At 39.9% G+C, this 18,624-nt stretch overlaps 1 protein-coding gene and 1 pseudogene across 37 annotated transcripts in view; one reads left to right on the plus strand and one right to left on the minus strand.

Annotated features, from left to right (window-relative positions):
• The window catches only part of LOC143646594 (uncharacterized), an 80,700-nt gene that overhangs the window by 29,084 nt on the left and 32,992 nt on the right, over positions 1-18,624 (plus strand). For all 37 annotated transcript variants that reach the window (XR_013157539.1, XR_013157524.1, XR_013157515.1 and 34 more), the window contains one exon: positions 2,910-3,174. The gene's annotated coding sequence lies outside the window, so the exon portion shown is untranslated. The remainder of the gene's footprint in view (positions 1-2,909; positions 3,175-18,624) is intronic.
• The window catches only part of LOC143646305 (LIM domain-binding protein 2-like), a 64,516-nt pseudogene that overhangs the window by 24,877 nt on the left and 21,015 nt on the right, over positions 1-18,624 (minus strand).

Here is an 18,624-nt window from a genome sequence, read left to right on the forward strand (position 1 = left end):
ATGTTAGGAATGTGCCAGGGATGCATTAGCATTTTTATCATGTTTTAATTATGATCAGTGCCAGTATCTAAAGTATCTATGATGGCTTCCAAGGAACAGTTGTGGAAGATTTATTTGGAAAGATCCTCTCAATAGAAAGAGAGAAAGGAAGAAAGGAAGGAAGAGAGAAAGAAAGAAAGTAAAGAAAAGAAGGAAGGAAAGAAGGAAGGAGGGAAGGTAGGAAAGAAAGGTGGATGGACAGGAGGGAGAAAGAAAGGATGGAAGGGAAGAAAGAAAGGAAAAAGGAAGATCGATGTAAGGTAGGGAGAAAGGAAGAAAGAGAGAAGGAAGGAAGGGAGAGAGGGAGGAAGAAAGAAAAAGATCATGGTAGTTTAGAAATAGATATCCATGAGAAACATTTTTTCTCCTCTTTTCTCAGCTGTACAATGTAAAGGTCTGCAATAGTAATGCTTCCCCACTGGTCTGCTACTGATGGCGGATACTGGTACGGATGGTCTTACTGGGAAGCTTCGGGTTTTCTGAATTGGTCTCATGAGTGGTGGACTGCTGTTCCCCCGGGCTGGTGAATTGTCGAAGTCTTCCTCGTCATCCATGCCATTGGCTGCATCGTATTGGGTGTTTTCTAATCTAGTGATGAGCTTTTCGTCCTTGTCCCCAAACCTTCTTCCTTGGCTCTCTTCCCCGATCACGTCCTGACCCGACAGGCTCAGTTTTGCCATCTTCATGCTGCCAGTGCTATTGGCATCGTTCCCAGCGCTGCTGATGGAATTTTTTCCTTTTTTTCCCATTAGTCATCAGTTGCCTTGTAGGTTCTGCTGGGGTCACCACCACCCACTGCCACTTCTGGAACATGGCAGTCTTGCAGCAGTCTCGTGGACTGAGGCTGCGAGCCTCAGTCTGGGCACCGGCTCCTGCTCTGACTGCAGTAGGACAGGCAGCCTGAGCTGGCTGAGGGTGAACTCTGCTAGCCCCAATCCTGCCGATGCTTTCAGACACCTGATCCCGGAGTGGAGGGCCTTGTGTCTGCACGGCCAGCTGCCTTCTTGGGACCACCCCTCTGTGGTCTGATGGTAGAGTGCCAAGATTTTGTTTTCATGAGCCCATCAGAGGGGAGCTCCGAGACCAGCCTGCCTTCTGTGCAGACCTTGGTGAGCAAGGGCTTCCCGTGCTGCCTGCCCGTGGCACCTCGGTCGCAGTCCACCACGACAGATGAGCAGGACTAGGACTCTTTCGAGTCCCTGAGCATGTACTGTGAGGTCATCTTTGAAAACCTCAGTTGCAGATGCATCCCTCCAGAGGCCGTCACTACCCTCCATGCAAGACTGCAGTCTCTTGTTCATCTCATAGATTTTGGTACTCTGGCTGGCAGTGGGAGGATATTTTTGGCAAATGATAGAGATAGTTAACATTTACTGAACTTTTGTAATAATCAGAGTAATTTAATTGGCACCGTGTGAAACACTTCACATGTTCTCTGTCATTTACTCCCCCACAATGGCATTTTTAGACAGAAGAATTAATCTACCAGTTTTACCAGTTAGGAACTGCCAGGGCGATGACCCCAAGCCCCACTCTGCTCAACTGCCCCGCCACGGAGTCTCCAGGCCTGCGAAGGGAGGGCTTGGGGACCCTGTCTGGGGGACTTGGGAATGAGGTTGTATAAAACCCCCTCATTCCCACAGCGAAGGCTTGAGGGATGAGTGCATCAGTGGCAAGTTGTTGTTTTGTTTTGTTTTACCCCTTTCTCTCTTTATTCTCTTTCTGGCACCCCCTAATGTGTATATGTCCATACTCATGATGCTGTCGCAGAGGCCTCTTAAGCTATTTATTAAAAAAATTTTTTTTGCCAATACTTACAACTTTATTGCTACTGTCTGTCTTTTTGATTATTGGATTGTAAGTGTGAAAGGGCATCTTGTGATTTTGATCTGTATTTCCGTGCTGACTAATAACAACGAACATTTTTTTATGTGCTCATAGTACCTTGTTTTATTTTATGTGTGCATGTGTGACAAATGTACCATGTAAATGTAAGACACTAACAAGGGTGGAAGTGGGTGTGGGGTGTATGGAAATTAATTGTCTTTACCATTGTTGCAATAATTCTGTCTAAAGTCTTTTTTAATTATTTTTTTCTCTTTTATAGGATCTTTATTATGAATGGTCAATGTTAAAAATGGGAAACATATGAGAGCTGTTGCTTGTGAAGTCATATGTGTACTCTAGCTGCAGAGATGCAACATCTAGTTCATTGCTATAAACGAGTACAGGTTTTCTTCCTGGGCCGTATGATTTGGAGTTTGCTCTCTTTACCAAAGTCATAATAGGAAATCATAGTACATCTACCGTTTTGTGTCTGGCTTATTTCACTCAGCATTATGTCCTCTAGTTTCATCCATGCTGTCTTATGCTTCAGGACCTCATTTCATCTTACTGCTACATAATATTCCATCATATGTGTGTATCACATTTGGTTTATCCATGTATCAGTTGATGGGCACTTGGATTGGTTCCATCTTTGGGCAATTATGAGTAGTGCCGCTATGAACATAGGTGTGCAAATGTCTATTTGTGTCACTGCTTTCAACTATTCCGAGTATATATTGATATTGCCAGGTCATAGGGCAACTCTATACTTAGTTTTCTAAGGAAACACCAAACGGTCTTCCACAGTGGCTGTACCATTATACATTCCCACCAGTGAATGAGTGTTCCAATTTCTCCACATCCTCTCCGACATTTGTAGTTTCCTGTTTGTTTAATAGCAGCCATTCTAGTGGGTATGAGATGATATCTTATTGTAGTTTTGATTTGCATTTCCTTTATAGCTAATGAAGATGAGCATCGCTAGTGGCAAGTTTTTAAGAGCATAAATGCCAAAAACAATGATTTTTTTTTTTCTTTCCCAGATCTCTGTCCTCCTGAGATCGTCTACTCCAGCCTCCTTGGATGATTCTCTGAGAGTGGAGGAACCTCAAGCATGAGGCTGAGACTCAGGAAATTTTCACTGTGTAGACCTCTCATATTGCGCTGCACAATATTTAAATTGTGAACCAAAAGTCAGACCTGTTATCTGGCTGCATTACATGTTCTCCTTGGATTTCAGATACCCTCCACCGAGGTCACCTAAAGCAAAGTCAAGATCAAGACACCGTGACAAATGCCAGCTACCTTGTAAGTGCAGATATTTTTATTCCTTCAGGCAGTGGGAACATTCTATAGATCCATTATATATATAATCCTTTATATAAAATTAACCAATATGTATATATTACAGGGAATTGAGGACTCCTGAGTGATTCTAAATATTTTTCTTATCCTACTTTTCTTTTTGGTATATTCCCAAAGACCCCTGTTCCTTGAAAAGTGACAGTATTTCTTGACTTCGGTTAAAATACCCTTGCAGTCGGTTTCATTAATTCATTCAGCAAACATTGAGAACTCACTGCTTGCCAGCTGGGAATGCAAACGCTGTGTATGACCAAGTCCTTGCCCTTGACCTTGTATCTCCTGCATGAGAGTCGTGTTGGAAGAGAGCTGGGTACCGAGAGTGGAGGGAGCTGCAGCAGACAGAGGGCCTGACTGCGGGGCCTGACCACAGGGTGACTAGAGGCAGCTTCATGGTGGAAATGACCATTTGGGGCTGGACTGGGAGTGGTAAGGAAGGGCCAAGTAAGGGGACACGGAGGACAGACATTCTAAAATTCTAGAAAGAATGATGTTTCCAAGGTACAGTGACGGGAAATACACAGCCTGTTTGGGGCTAGCAAAAAGAGTAGTTCTGTATGGCAGGAGCAGAGAGAATGTTCTAGAGACTGATAGGATGTAACCCTGGGGAGAATCTGCAGCAAGACCTAGGAAGTCCTCACTTCAGGACTAAGGGACTTAGACTAAGCATAGACGACTAACCAAGCAGAACGGCGTGCGGCACACAGGAGGTGCTCAGTAGAGCAGGGGATACAATCAAAACAATTCAGGTAGACAGGAGGAGGCTACAAGCCAAGGCAGAGAGAGTGGGGATGGAAGCAGGAGGGCTGCGTGCAGGTAGGACAGGACTGAGAAGAGTGAAAACGAAATAGAAAGCACTCTATTCTTTCTATCTAGGGCAAAAGCGATGCCAACCACGCATTTTAAAATTTGATTTGTTGCGTAATTAATAATATGCTTGAATTCAATCTGTGTACTTTGGCCTTATTAGGAGGAAGGCTTTGGGAAAAATGTTTGTGTGCGGATGGGTGTGGGTGGGCCCTAGCTTTCATAGCTTGGAGTTCTGTTCAGAAATTATTTCAGAACATTTGTAAAAAGTTTTATGATTTGTTAAAGGTTGAAAACATGTCTGTACCACTAAGTTAAAATGTGAGGCACAAGATGGCAATATGTTTGTCCATATTAAGTATTTTGTCACATTTAAGATGTAATATAACCCCCCAAGGCAGTGGTCAGGTTGGACAAACGATGACATCTCATGTTTGTGTGATTTTGTTTGCAGTTTTAAAAAATAGTTCATTTATTGTTTCGATTGTGGTAAAATATACGTAACAAAAAAATCATTTTAACCGTTTTAAGTGGGCAATTCCTTGACATTAAGTCCATTGACCATACTGTGTAACTGTCACCACTATTTCCAGACTGTTTTCATCATCCCAAACCAAAACTCATATTGATTTAACCATAACTCCCCATTCACCTCTCACCACCCCTGCTAACCACTATTCTATTTTCTGTGACTGTGAATTTGCTTTTTTTAAGTATTTCACATCAGAGAAATTATATAGTATTTGTCTTTTTTGTGTCTGACTATTTTCATTCAACATGTCTTCAAGGTTCATCCATGTCATAGCACGCATCAGCACTTCACTTATTTTTATAGCTGAGTGATATGCCATTTTACTGATATTCCACGTTGTGTTTCTCCATTCATCTGTTGATGGATACTTGGGTTGCTTCCGCCTTTCGGACATTGTGACTAATGTTGTAGTGAACGCTGATGTACCAATATCTGAGTCCTTCCTTCCAGTTCTTTTGTGTGTGTATCTAGGAGCGGAGTTGTCTGGTTATAGGGCAATGCTATGTGTAGCTTTCTGAAGAGCCACCCAACTGTTTCCCATAGTGGGCTGCACCATTTCACGTTCCCACTGACAACGTGTGAAGGTTCCTATTTCTCCACATCTCCTTCAACACTTGTTATTTTCAATTTTTAAGAATACTAGCCGTCCTAGTGGATGTGAAGTAGTATCTCATTGTGGGTTTAATTTGAATTTCTTTGATGGTTAATTATGTGGTGCATCTTTTCATATACTTATTGGCCATTTAAATATCTTCTTTGCTGAATGTCTGTTCAGATCCTTGACTTATTTTCTAATTGGATTGTTTATCTATATGTGGTTGATTTGTTGGAGTCCTTTATATATCCTAGATATTAAATCCTTATCAGACATATGGGTTCCAAATTTCCCTCCCATTCACTTTCTTGATAGTGTCCTTTGATGCACAAAAATTTTTAAGTTTTCTGAAGTTCATTTTATCTATTTTTTTCTTTTGTTGCTTATGCTTTTGGTGTAAAATCTAAAAATCCACTGCAATTACTCCATTACTGCAATTACTCCACTACTACATTTTTGGCGGTGTTTAGTTGCTTTTTTATAATGTACCATTTTAATTCCCTTCTTCTTTCCTTTTATTTATGTTTTTTAGTTATTTTATTAGTGACTACTTTTGTAACTATAGTTAACATCTTAAATTAATACAACCTAGTTTGACCAATACAACCTAGTTTGTATAGTTGACTAATACAAACTCTGTACTTCTATATAACTCCTTCCCCTCCACTTTATTTTGTTTAGTCTGAGATTGCATCTTTATACATTGTAGGCCCATTAACATATAGTTAAAATGTTACTTTACATATTTGCATAAGTTATATGTGGAGGGGAGAGCAGTTACAAACCCAAAGTATAATGATACACAATTTTATTTTTACCTATGTAGTTACCTTTACAGGTGTCCTTTATTTCTTCTTAATGGCTTTGAGTTATTGTCTAGTGTTCTTTTATTTTAGCCTGCCTATTTCTTGTGGGGCAGGTCTTCTGATAATGAATTCTTTCAGTTTTCATTGATCTGCAAATGTGTTAACTTTTCCCTTTCTTTTTTTTTTTGGCTTTCAGAAAGGGACTTTATTAAGTTGCAGGCTTAAAGTTCTAAGGCTATGAAAGTGTCCAAACTAAGGCATGCAGGGAAAGATACTGTGCTGGTTTGAAAGGATGTATGTCACCTAGAAAAGCCATGTTTTAATCTAAATCCTATTTTGTAAAGGCAGAATAATCCCTGTTCAATACTGTATGTTTGAATCTGTAACCAGATCATCTCCCTGGATATGTGATTTAATCAAGAGTGGTTGTTAAGCTGGATTAGGTGACGACATGTCTCCACCCATTTGGGTGGGTATTGATGAGTTTCTGGAGTCCTATAAAAGAGGAAACATTTTGAAGAGTGAAGGAGTTTCAGAGAGAGCAGAGAATGCGCACCACGAAGCAGAGAGTCCATGAGCCAGCGACCTTTGGAGATAAAGAAGGAGAATGCCTCCCGGGGAGCTTCATGAAACAGGAAGCCAGGAGAGAAAGCTAGCAGATGATGCCATGTTCGCCATGTGCCCTTTCAGATGAGAGAGGAACCCTGACTGTGTTTTCATGTGCCTTTCCATATGAGAGAAAAACTCTGACTGTGTTCGCCATATGCCCTTCCACTTGAGAGAGAAACCCTGACTGTCACTGGCCTTCTTGAGTCAAGGTATCTTTCCCTGGATGGCTTAGATTGGACATTTCTATAGACTTGCTTTAACTGGGATGTTTTCTTAGCCTTAGAACTGTAAACTAGCAACCTATTAAATTCCCCCTTTTAAAAGCCATTCTGTTTCTGGTGTATTGCGTTCCAGCAGCTAGCAAACTAGAACAGATACCTTAACTCAAGAAAGGGCAGATAACATTTAGGGTTTCTCTCTCAGCTGGCAAGGCACATGGCAAAGTCTGCTAGCTTTCTCTCCTGGCTTCTTCGAACAGCTTCCCCAGGTGTATTTTCTGTCTGCATCTCCAAGGGTCTCTGTGTGGGCTCTGCAGCTTTTTCCAAAATAGTTCCCTCTTAAAGAATTCCACCTTGAATGGGTAGAGATCCATCTGCATGGAAACCACCTACTCAAAAGATCCCACCCACAATTGGGTGGATCACATCTCCATGGAAACAACTTAATCAAAACATCCCTCCCAACAATTTTGACTCAGGATTAAAGAACATGGCTATTTTGGGATATACAACAAATTCAAACTGGCATAAATATTAATAAGAGAAATGTTTATCTCCATTTGGTTCTTATTTTAAAAATATTTTTATTGAGAAATTGTACTACACATACAGCCCGTATAAGGTATTCAGTCAGTGGCTCACAATATCATCACATAGTTGAGTATTCATCACTATGATCTTTGATCATTTTTAGAACATTTGCATTACTCCAGAGCAAGAAAAAAAGACAAAAACCTACACATTCCAAACTCTTACCCCTTCCTCTCACTGACCACTAGTATTTCCATCTACCCAATTTATTTTACCCTTTGCCCCCCTATTATTTATTTGTTTTTCATTCATATTTTTAATTAATATGTCCATATCCTGGATAAAAGAAGCATCAGAAATAAGGATTTTACAACCGCACAGTCACATTGTAGAAGTTGTATCTTTATACAGTCACCTTATTGAGCTTCAAGAACACAGCTCAATAGTTCAGGTACTTCCCTCCAACCACTCCAGTTACCATAGGGATATCTGTATAATGCATAAGAATAATCTCCAGGATAACCTTTCAATTGTTTGAAATCTCTCAACCACTGAAACTTTATTTTGTCTCATTTCTCTCTTCTCCTTTTTGTCAAGAAACCTTTCTCAATCCCTTGATTCTGGGTCCCAGCTCATATTTCTGTCCCATGTTGCCAGGGAAATTTACACTCCTGCAAGTCGTGTCCCATGTAGGAGGGAGGGCAGTGAGTTCACTTCCGAGTTGGCTTACAGAGAAAGAGAGGCCACATCTGAACAACAAAAGAGATTCTCTGGGGGTGACTGTTAGGCCTAATTTTAAGAAGGCTTAGCCTATCTTTTGCAGGAATAAGTTTCATAGGGGTGAACCCCAAGATCAAGGGCTCAGCCTATTGATTTGGTTATCCCTACTGCTTGGGAGAATATCAGGAATTCTCCAAATAGGGAAGTTGAGTATTTCGTCTTTTCTCCCCAGTCCCCCAAGGGGATTTTTCAAATACCTCTTTATTCATTGCCCAAATTTTACTCTGGGATATATTGGGGCATCACACTAATCTGGACAAACCAACAAAATCTCACACCCTATTCAACATTCCATGTACTTACTGACAATACAAGTTAAATTAGGAAATGCACTACCCAAAATATAAATTTTGCACCAAATAAACATTTCCCTGTTTAGTCTTACATAGAAGTTGAAGTTTTAAGATATGGATGGCATCATCCTTTACCCAGTCTTCTGATATACCTCAGTCCTATCCAGATCAGCTTCATTCATGTCTCTAGTTGAAGTCTGATCCTTTTTACAACACTTTAAAAAGTGTTGTATGGGGTACTGCTGACTTTCTTAGCTTCAGAGCTCTGCCTCTGAGTCTCAGGTGTCATATAAATACCCAAAGTCTCTGGGAAAGACCAGGTTATATACAAACAGCTCAGTATCTCAGAACTTAGAATGAACAGTTATGCCCCCTGAATACATGTGACTGCTGTAAGAGCTTACAACCTAGGACCCTTTACAATAACCCCAACCTGGTAACCCATGCTCTCGACTTTAGTTCACTGAATTTTTATATTACTGTTAGCCCATATAATTGAGGAATGATAATATTTGTCTTTTTGTTTCTGGCATTTCATTCAACATACAGCTCTTAAGGTTCGTTCATCTAGTTACATGCCACACACCTTCCTTCTTTCTTGCAGCAGCTCAGTAGTTCATTCGTGTCCCCACACTCAGTTCCTCCAGGTATATACTGAGCAACAGGCTTTCAGGATTATATGGCAACCTCACCCCAAACCTCCTGTGGAACCACCACAGCGCTCTCCAAGGGGCTGCACCTCTCATTTCCCTACTGACAGTGAATAGGTACTTCTATTTCTCCTCATTTTCTCTAGCACTTGTTTCTCTCTGACCATTTTTAAATAGTTTTATTTACATGTCATACAATCCAGCCTAATCCAGACAGGGCTTCGCCACCATACTCTGTCTTAAAGCATTTCCTTTCCTTCCACAAAGAATGCATACCCCTTTCCCAATGCACCCGCCTGCGGACATTTAGTTTTGGCAGAATGCCTTTATTACATTCAGTGGAAGCATATTACAATGTTACTGTTTACTGTAGACCCCAGCTTACACTGATTGTACTTTTCCCCATACCATCTATTTTCAACATCCTGCAATACTGACATTCCTTTGTTCATCACGCAACACATTTTTAAATTTGTACATTTAGTCACTATCATTGTACACTCTAGGCATTCCTAAATTATTCTGTCTCAGTCTTTATCCTCTATGCAAACTTCTGATTTCATACATGCCCCCAGCCCTTCTCCCTCAACCATGTTCGCATTCAGCTTCATTCAGTGCACTTACATTGTTGTGCTACAGTCACGTAGTATTGTACTATCCATATTTGAATTTCAGCACCAACTGCCCAATCTCTACCCTATTTCTATCCCCTTGATAACTTGTGTTCTTAACTTTAATTCTCTAAGTTCATTCATTAATGTTAGTTCATATCCGCGAGACCATATAGTATTTATCCTTTTGTTTCTGGCTAATATCACTCAGCATAATGTCCTCAAATTCCATCCACATTGTTACATGTATATGTATACCACAGTTTGTTTAGCCACTCATCTGTTGAGGGACATTTGGGCTGTTTCCAACTCTGGGAAATTATAAATAATGCTGCTATAAACATCAGTGTGCAAATGTCCATTTGTGTCCTTGCCCTCATGCCCTCTGAATAGATACTTAGCAATGGGATTGCTGAATCATGTGGCAATTCTATACTTAGCTTCCTGAGGAACCGCCAAACTGTCTTCCACAGTAGTTGTACCATTTGACATTCCCACCAACAGTGGATAAGTGTGCCTCTTTCTCCACATCCTCTCCAGCACCTGTCATTTTCTGTTGTTTTGATAATGGCCATTCTGGTGGGTGTCAGATGATATCTCATTGTAGTTTTGTTTTGCATGTCCCAGATGAGTTGGCTTGACCCCTTATCAAAGATCAATTGTCCATAGATGAGAGGGTCTATATCTGAATACTCTATTCGATTCCATTGGTCAGAATATCTATCTTTATGCCAGTACCATGCTGTTTTGAGCACCAGTAGTTTTGTAATATGCCTTAAAGTCAGGTAGTCTGAGACCTTCCACTTCATTTTTCTTTCTCAAGATATTTTTAGCTGTTGGGGGCACGCTGCCCCTCCAAATAAATTTGGTTATTGTTTTTTCTATTTCTGTTAAGTAATTTTTTGGAATTTTAATTGATATTGCCTTGAATCTATAAATAAATTTGGGTAGAATTGACATCTTCACTATATTTAGTCTTCTAATTCATAAACATGGCATGTCCTTTCATTTACTTAGGTCTTCCCTGATTTCTTTTAGCAGTTTCTTATAGTTTTCTGTGTCTTTTGTATCATTGGTTAAATTTATTCCTAAATATTTTATTCTTTGGTTGCGATTATAAGTTGAATTTTTTCCTTGATTTTCTCCTCAGATTGCTCATTACTACTGTATAGAAATGCTACTTATTTTCAGGTGTTGCTCTTGTACCCTGCCACTTTGCTGTACTCATTTATTAGCTCTAGTAGCTTTGCTATAGATTTTTCAGGATTTTCAGCATATAGTATCATATCATCTGCAAACAGTGAGAGTTTTAGTTCTTCCTTTCCAATTTGGATGCCTTTTATTTCTTTTTCTTGTCTAATTGCTCTAGCTAGAACTTCCAGCACAATGTTGAATGACAATGGTGACACTGGACACCCTTGTCTTGTTCCTGATCTTAGGGGGAAAGCTTTCAGTCTTTCCTCATTGAGGATGATGTTAGCTGTGGGTTTTTCATATATTCCCTTTATCATGTTGAGGACGTTCCCTTATATTCCTATCCTTTAAAGTATTTTCATCAAGAAAGGATGTTGAATTTTGTCAAATGCCTTTCTTCATCAAGCGAGATGATCATGTAGTTTTTCTGCTTTGATTTGTTGATATGGTGTATTACATTAATTGATTTTCTTATGTTGAACCATCCTTCCATACCTGGAATAAATCCCTCTTGGTCATGATGTGTATTTGTTTTAATGTGCTGCTGGATTCAATTTGCAAGAATTTTGTTGAGGATTTTTGCATCTGTATTCATTAGAGATTGGTCTGTAATTTTCTTTTCTTGTAGTATCTTTGTCTGGCTTTGGTATGAGGGTAATGTTGGCTTCATAGAATGAGTTAGGTAGCCTTCCCTCCTCTTAAATTTTTTTGAAGAGTTTGAGCAGGATTGGTACTAATTCTTTCTTGAATGCTTGGTAGAATTTACATGTGAAGCCATTTGTCCTGGACTTTTCTTTTCTGGGAGCTTCTTGATGACTGATTCAATGTTTTTGCTTGTGATTGGTTTGTTGAGATCATCTATTTTTTCTTAGTCAATGCTGGTTGTTCATGCCTTTCTAGGAAGTTGTCCATTTAATCTACGTTGTCTAGTTTATTAGCACATAGTTGCTCATAATATCCTCTCATTAGCTCCTTTATTTCTGCGGGGTCAGTGGTTATGTCACCTCTCCCAGTTCTGATTTTATTTATTTGCATCCTCTCTCTTTTTCTTTTTGTCAACCTAGGTAAGGGTTCATCATTTTTACTGAGTTTTCTCAAAAAACCAACTTCTGGTTTTATTGATTTTCTCAATTGTTCTCAGTTTCATTTATTTCTGCTCTAATTTACATTATTTTCTTTCCTTTTGTTTGTTTTGGGGTTAGTTTGCTGTTCTTTCTCTACTTCTTTCAAGTGGACGGTAAATTCCTTGATTTTTGCTCTTTCTTCTTTTTAATATAGGCATTTAAGGCAACAAATTTCACTCTTAACACTGCCTTTGCTGCATCCCACAAATTTTGTTATGTTGTGTTTTCATTTTCATTTGCCTTGAGATATTTACTGATTTCTCTTGTAATGTCTTCTTTGACCCACTGGTTGTTTAAGAGTGTGTGTTTGAGCCTTCATTTATTTGTGAATTTTCTGGCCCTCTGCCTATTATTGATTTCCAACTTCATTCCTTTAAGATCGGAGAAAGTGTTTTCTATGATTTCAATCTTTGTAAATTTATTGAGACTTGCTTTGTTGCACAGCATGTGGTTTATCCCTGAGAATGATCCATGAACACTTGAGAAAAAGATGTATCCTGCTGTTGTGGGTAATATTCTATAAATGTCTCTTAAGTCTAGTTTGTTTATTGTATTGTTCAATTTCTCTGTTTCTCTATTGATCCTCTGTCTAGATGTTCTGTCCATTGATGAAAGTGGGGAATTGAGGTCTACCATGGTAGATGTGTCTATTTTTCTGTTCAGTGTTTACCTCATGTATTTTGGAGCATTCTGGCTCAGTGCATAAATATTTATGATTGTTGTGTCTTCTTGTTCGATTGTTCCTTTTATTAATATAGTGTCCTTATTTGTCTCTTTTAAATGTTTTACATTTGAAGTCTAATTTGTCAGATATTAGTATAGCTACTCCTGCTGTTTTCTGATTATTGTTTGTATGTAATATCTTTTCCCAACCTTTCACTTTCAGCCTATTTTTGTCCTTAGGTCTAAAGTGAGTCTCCTGTAGACAGCATATAGATGGGTTCTGTTTTTTAATCCATTTTGCCAGTCTATGTCTTTTGATTGGGGAGTTAATCCATTAACATTTACTGTTATTACTGTAAAGGCAGTACTTTCTTCTACCATTTTGCCTTTTGGATTTTATATGTCATGTATAGTTTTTTTTTTTTCTCTTTTTACCTTTACTGATAGTCTTCATTTCTACACTCTTCTCCACACCTCTCTCTCCTGCCTTTTCCTATCTGCCTGTAGTGTATCCTTTAGTGTTTCTTGCAGAGATCATCTCTTGGTCACAAATTCTCTCAGTGATTGTTTGTCTGAAAATGTTTTAATCCCCCTCTCATTTTTGAAGGACAATTTTGCAGGATATAGAATTCTTGGTTGGCCATTTTTCGCTTTTAGAATCTTAAATATATCATTCACTGTCTTCTCATCTCCATGGTTTCTGCTGAGAAAGCCACACATAGTCTTATTGGGCTTCCCTTGTATATGATGGATTGTTTTTCTCTTGCTGCTTTCAAAATTCTCTCTTTCTCTTTGACATCTGACAGTCTGATTAGTAAGTGTCTTGGAGTATGTCTATTTGGATCTATTCTGTCTGGGTACACTGCACTTCTTGGATCTGTAATTTTATGTCTTTCATAAGAGATGAGAAATTTTCAGTGATGATTTCCTCCATTAGTCTTTCTTCTTCTTTTCCCTTCTCCTCTCTTTTTGGGACACCCTTACTATGTATATTTGTGCACTTCATGTTGTCATTCAGTTCCCTGAGACCCTGCTTGTATTTTTCCATTCTTTTCCCTATATATACATATTTGTGTGTGTGTTAGATTTCAAATGTGAAGTCCTCTACTTCACTAATTCTTTCTTTTGCCTCTTCAAATGTATCGTTGTAGAATTCAATTGTTTTTTTTGTTTTCATTTCTTTTACTGTGCCTTTCATTCCGTATAAGTTGTGTAACTTGTTTTTTCAAACTTTTGATTTGTTCTTTTTGCTCACCCATTACCTTCTTTATATCCTCCCCCACCTCGTTAATTTGATTTTTGACGAGATTTTCCATGCCTGTTCAAACATCCTGAATTAGTTGTTTCAACTCCAGTATCTCATTTGAATTGTTGGTTTGCTTCTTTGTCTGATCCATATCTTTGACTTTCCTAGGAGGACTCATTATTTTTTGCTGGCATCTAGGCATTTGATTTCCTTAATTAGTTTATTCTGGAGGTTGTTTTTACTCTTTTACCTAGGATTTTCTTGCTGGGTGGCTTTGTTCTCTAACTGTTCTTTTATACTCAGTTCATCATTCTAGACCTGTAGCATAGGTTCTGTTTAACTGTACAAAATTTTTCAGTTCTTGTTTTTCTGTTTCTTGTCCTGCCTATACGGAGCCTTTTTCTTTTCTTTTCATTTGCGAGGAGGGTCTCCTCAGATATTATAGACCTCAGTCATATTTCCAGACAGGCCCACATCTTAGGAGTGAAGAGTCACCAGCATCAGTGTTCCCTGAGGGCAAGACCGAGCAGGTTGACAGACTTTCCTATGAAGCCTCTAGACTCTGTTTCCCTATCCTCCCCATCATATGGTGCTTGTCTGCCTGCAGTGTCTCACCAGCGAAAAGTGATTGTGGTGCCTTTAATTTCAGCAGATTTTCTCTGCTTGGGGGCATGGTTGAGACAGAGGAAAGTTTGTACACTGGCTTTACTTGCTTCAGTTTTCCAGTTCCTGGGGCCTGAATTCCTTGAGGGAGGGATTCCACCTGAGATGGGCCCCACCTTTCTCTTGGGGGAGGTACAACCTTTAGTGGTTAAATCCTTTCACCTGACTAGTTACTTTGTCTCTCAGACAAGCTTAATTCTGCCCTTGCCTGGGGCAGTGCTGAAGACTGAGAAGCCTTGCGGTTATATTTAGTGAGCTGTTAAGTAGTAGAGACACAGCCAAAAAAAAAAGGCAGGACCCCCCCCCCCCCCCCCCCCGCTCCTCAGATTTTGTCAATCAAGAGCTTAATTTGATACGTGATTCTATGCATCTCCAGGCTCTATGTGCCCCTTTTCTTTTAGGGTCCAGCCCTTTTCAAATATTTTGTGCTGTCCGACTCAAAAGCCTGTTTACTCCCCCACCCCCTGTCAGCCCCACTCCCTCTCTGCCGGGGCAAAAACTCCTAGTACCTTTATCTCTTATTCTAGGTTTATCTGAGTTGGGGGCCTATTTTCAGTGGCCAGAATTAATTAATTCTGCAGTTGGAGCTTGGTTGAGCTAAACCCCTGCTACTAGTAAAGTCTCTCTCCTTTCCCCTCAGGGAACCAGCCTGGGCGGAGGGGCGCTGGCCTCCACAGCTTGGGGGCTCATGGTTCTGGGTGGGGTCGCAGCAGATCCAGCTTATCCAGCCCTGTGTCCTGTCACTGATGTGGCCCCAGCAGTTGCTCTCTACTGTTCCTGGCTATTTACCAGCTGCTCTGGAGGACGAACTAAATTCCACACCACACTAAGCTGCCATCTTGCCCCCCCAAACCTGTTTTGTGCCCTAGCACATGGTCTATCCTGGAAAATGTTCCATGAGCACTTGAGAAGTATGCATATCTTGCTGTTTTGGGGTACAGTGACCTATTAGGTATATTTCATTTATATTATTTAGGTTCTCTGTTTCCTTATTGCTCCTACATCTACATATTCTCTATTGAAGAGAGTGGTGTGTTGAAGTCTCCCACTATTATTGTAGCAATATCTATTACTCCCTTGAGTTTTGCCAGTGTTTGTCTCATGTACTTTGGGGCAGCTTAATTAGGTGCTAAATATTTGACTGTTATTTCTTCTTGGTGAATTACCCCTTTTTTTAATATATAATGTCCTTCTTTGACTCATAACTTTTTTCACTTAAAGTCTGTTTTGTCTGATATTAGTATAGCTACCCAAGTGTTTTGTTTGTTTGTTTGTTATAGCTTGTGTGGAGTATCTTTTTCCATCCACTTGTTTTCAACCTAATTATATGTTTGGGTCTAAAACAAGTCTCTTGTAAATAGCATACAGATAAATTGTATTTCTTTACACATCCTGCCAATCTGTGTCTTTTGATTGGGGAATTTAATCCATTAACATTGAATGTTATTACTATAAAAGCTACTTCAACCATTTTATCCTTTCATTGTTATTTGTCAGATATATTAATATTCTCTTTTTATCCTTTTAATTGCCCTTACAGATAATAATAATTTCTATACTTTGCCCCCAGCCTTGCTCTTCTATTTTTTTTAATCCAGCTGCCAGATTCCCTTTAGTATTTCTTGCAGGGCAGGTCTCTTGTTCACACATTCCCTCAGCTTTTTGTTTACCTGTCAATTTTTTAAGCTCTCTCATTTTTGAAGGACAACTTTGTTGGATAGAGAACTCTTGGCTGGCAATTTTTCTCTCTCAGTATCTCAAATATATCATGCTTTTTTTTTTCTTTTTTATGGCATGGGCAGACTGCGGGAGTCGAACCTGGGTCTTCGGCATGGTAGGCAAGAGAACTCTGCCACTGAGCCACTGTCGCCCGCCCTCAAATATATCACACGTTGCCTTCTTGCCTCCACTGTGCCTGATAAGTAGTCAACACTTAGCCTTATGTTGCTTGCCTTGTATGTGTTGAATTGTTTTTCTCTTGCTGCTTTCAGGATTCCTTTCTTCTCTCTGGCATTTGATAGTCTGATAGAATGTATTTTGAAGTGGGTCTATTCACATTCATTTTATTTGGAGTGTGTTGGGTTACTTTTATTTGTATATTTATGTCTTTTATAAGAGTTGGGAAATGTTTTGCTATTGTTTCCTCAAATATTCTTCCTGGACTTTTACCCTTTTCTTCTTCTGGGAAACCCATGATTTGTATATTTGTATGCTCCATATTGTCAATCATTTTCCTGAGACCCAGTTCAAAATTTTCCACTTTTTTCTCCATTTGTTCTTTTGTGTATTCAGATTCATTTGCTTTGTCCTTTAGTTTGCTGATCCTTTCTTCTGCCACTTCAATCCTGCTACTGTATGTCTCTCATATATTTTAATTTTCATCTACAGTACCCTTCATTTCCGTATTATCTGCTAATTTTTACATGTACTTTTTTTTTGCACATGGGCAGACATGGCAGGTGAGAACTCTGCCTGCTGAGCCACCGTGGTCTGCCCTTATCTGCTAATTTTTTTTAATTTAATTTATTTTATTTTTTTAAATACCAAAAAACACAAAGCAAATGCAAACATTCCTATTTTGATCATTCCATTCTACATATATAATCAGTAATTCACAATATCATCACATAGTTGCATATTCATCATCATAATAATTTCTTGGAACATTTGCATCTAGTCCCTTATCTGCTAATTTTGTATGTATATTTTTTTCTTTCATGGGCAGGCACCGGGAATCGAACCCGGGTCCTCGGGCTTGGCAGGCAAGCATTCTTACCTGCTGAGCCACCGTGGCCCACCCTGTATGTATTCTTTTAAATTCTTCTTTATGCTCTCTTAGTGTCTTCTTAATATTCTTTATCTCTTTAAGATAGCCTTTAAGGAAATTTATTTGAATAGCTTTGATTAGTTATTCCAAATTCTGAGTCTTCTCCAACTTTTTAATTTGACCATTTGGCTTGGCCATATCTTCTTATTTCTTGATGTGCCTTGTAATTTTTTGGCCATTTTCTGGGCATCTGATTATCTTGATAAGATTATTTTGAAAGTTGATTTCTCTGTCGTGCTTAAGATTTTGTTGTTGCTTGAGTTCACACTGAGGGTCTCCTTTGGCACTTGGTTCGTTAGTATTTCCCAGCCAAACAGGGCCAGGGTCTCACACAGGGGGTGAAGACTTGTTCCAGAGGGTCTTAGAGGGTAGCAGGAAAGCAGCTTCACAGAGTGCACTTTCCAAGCCTTTCCAGAAGATGGCGCACTTGGGCAGCCTATCCCACAGCCCTGCCTGTGGAGTCAGGATGGAATCAAAGCTGCCAGCCTTGGAGTGGGGGATGGGCACCAGGAGCCATGGTGGAGCTCTCTCCATCCACGCAGCTTCTCTGTTCATGGGAATAATGGAGCCATGAGCCTCCTGCTCTCCTGTGTGGAAAGGTTCAAGGCTGCAGGACCCAGAGGGTCACCCTCACTGGCCAACTGTTAGAACAGGATTGTTCGGAGTCCCCTCTGTTTGCAAGGGGTGGGCCTCCCGTCTCTCCCAGATCTGGGCACACCCGAAGCCTCTGGCCTCAGAGCGGGGGCGGTGGGGGCGGGTTACCAGGAACTGAGGTGGAGTCTCTGTGGATATAATAGAGCCGTTGGCTTCTGGACTCCAGCGTGGAAAGACTGTAGGCTGCGGGACTGAGAGGGTTAACTTCGCCCGCCAGCGGATAAACCAGGACTGTGTCACATCTCAGCAACCGGCAAGAACCAGGATGCACCACTGCTGAACTCGGGGTTGGAGCACGGGCACCAACAGGTTCACTCACCCCTGGTTCTCAGTCATACCTTCTCTGTTCTTTCATCCAGCTCTTCCTTATATATTGCAGTGGTCCTTCCCTGGTCTCCCGAGCCCCTGAACTGCTGCTTTGGACAGTTTCTACCTGTTTCTCTAGGTGTTATTGGTGGAGTAGTGAGTTCTATTTGTCCTTTCATTCCACCATCTTCCCAGAAGTCTCAACGAATTTTATTACGTGTTTTTTTAAATTTTTAAATAGATTTTTAATTAAAAATATATAACAAACACAAACATTCTTAACATAT

Source organism: Tamandua tetradactyla, chromosome 9 (genome assembly GCF_023851605.1).
Source record: "Tamandua tetradactyla isolate mTamTet1 chromosome 9, mTamTet1.pri, whole genome shotgun sequence".
Classification (NCBI taxonomy): Eukaryota; Metazoa; Chordata; class Mammalia; order Pilosa; family Myrmecophagidae; genus Tamandua; species Tamandua tetradactyla.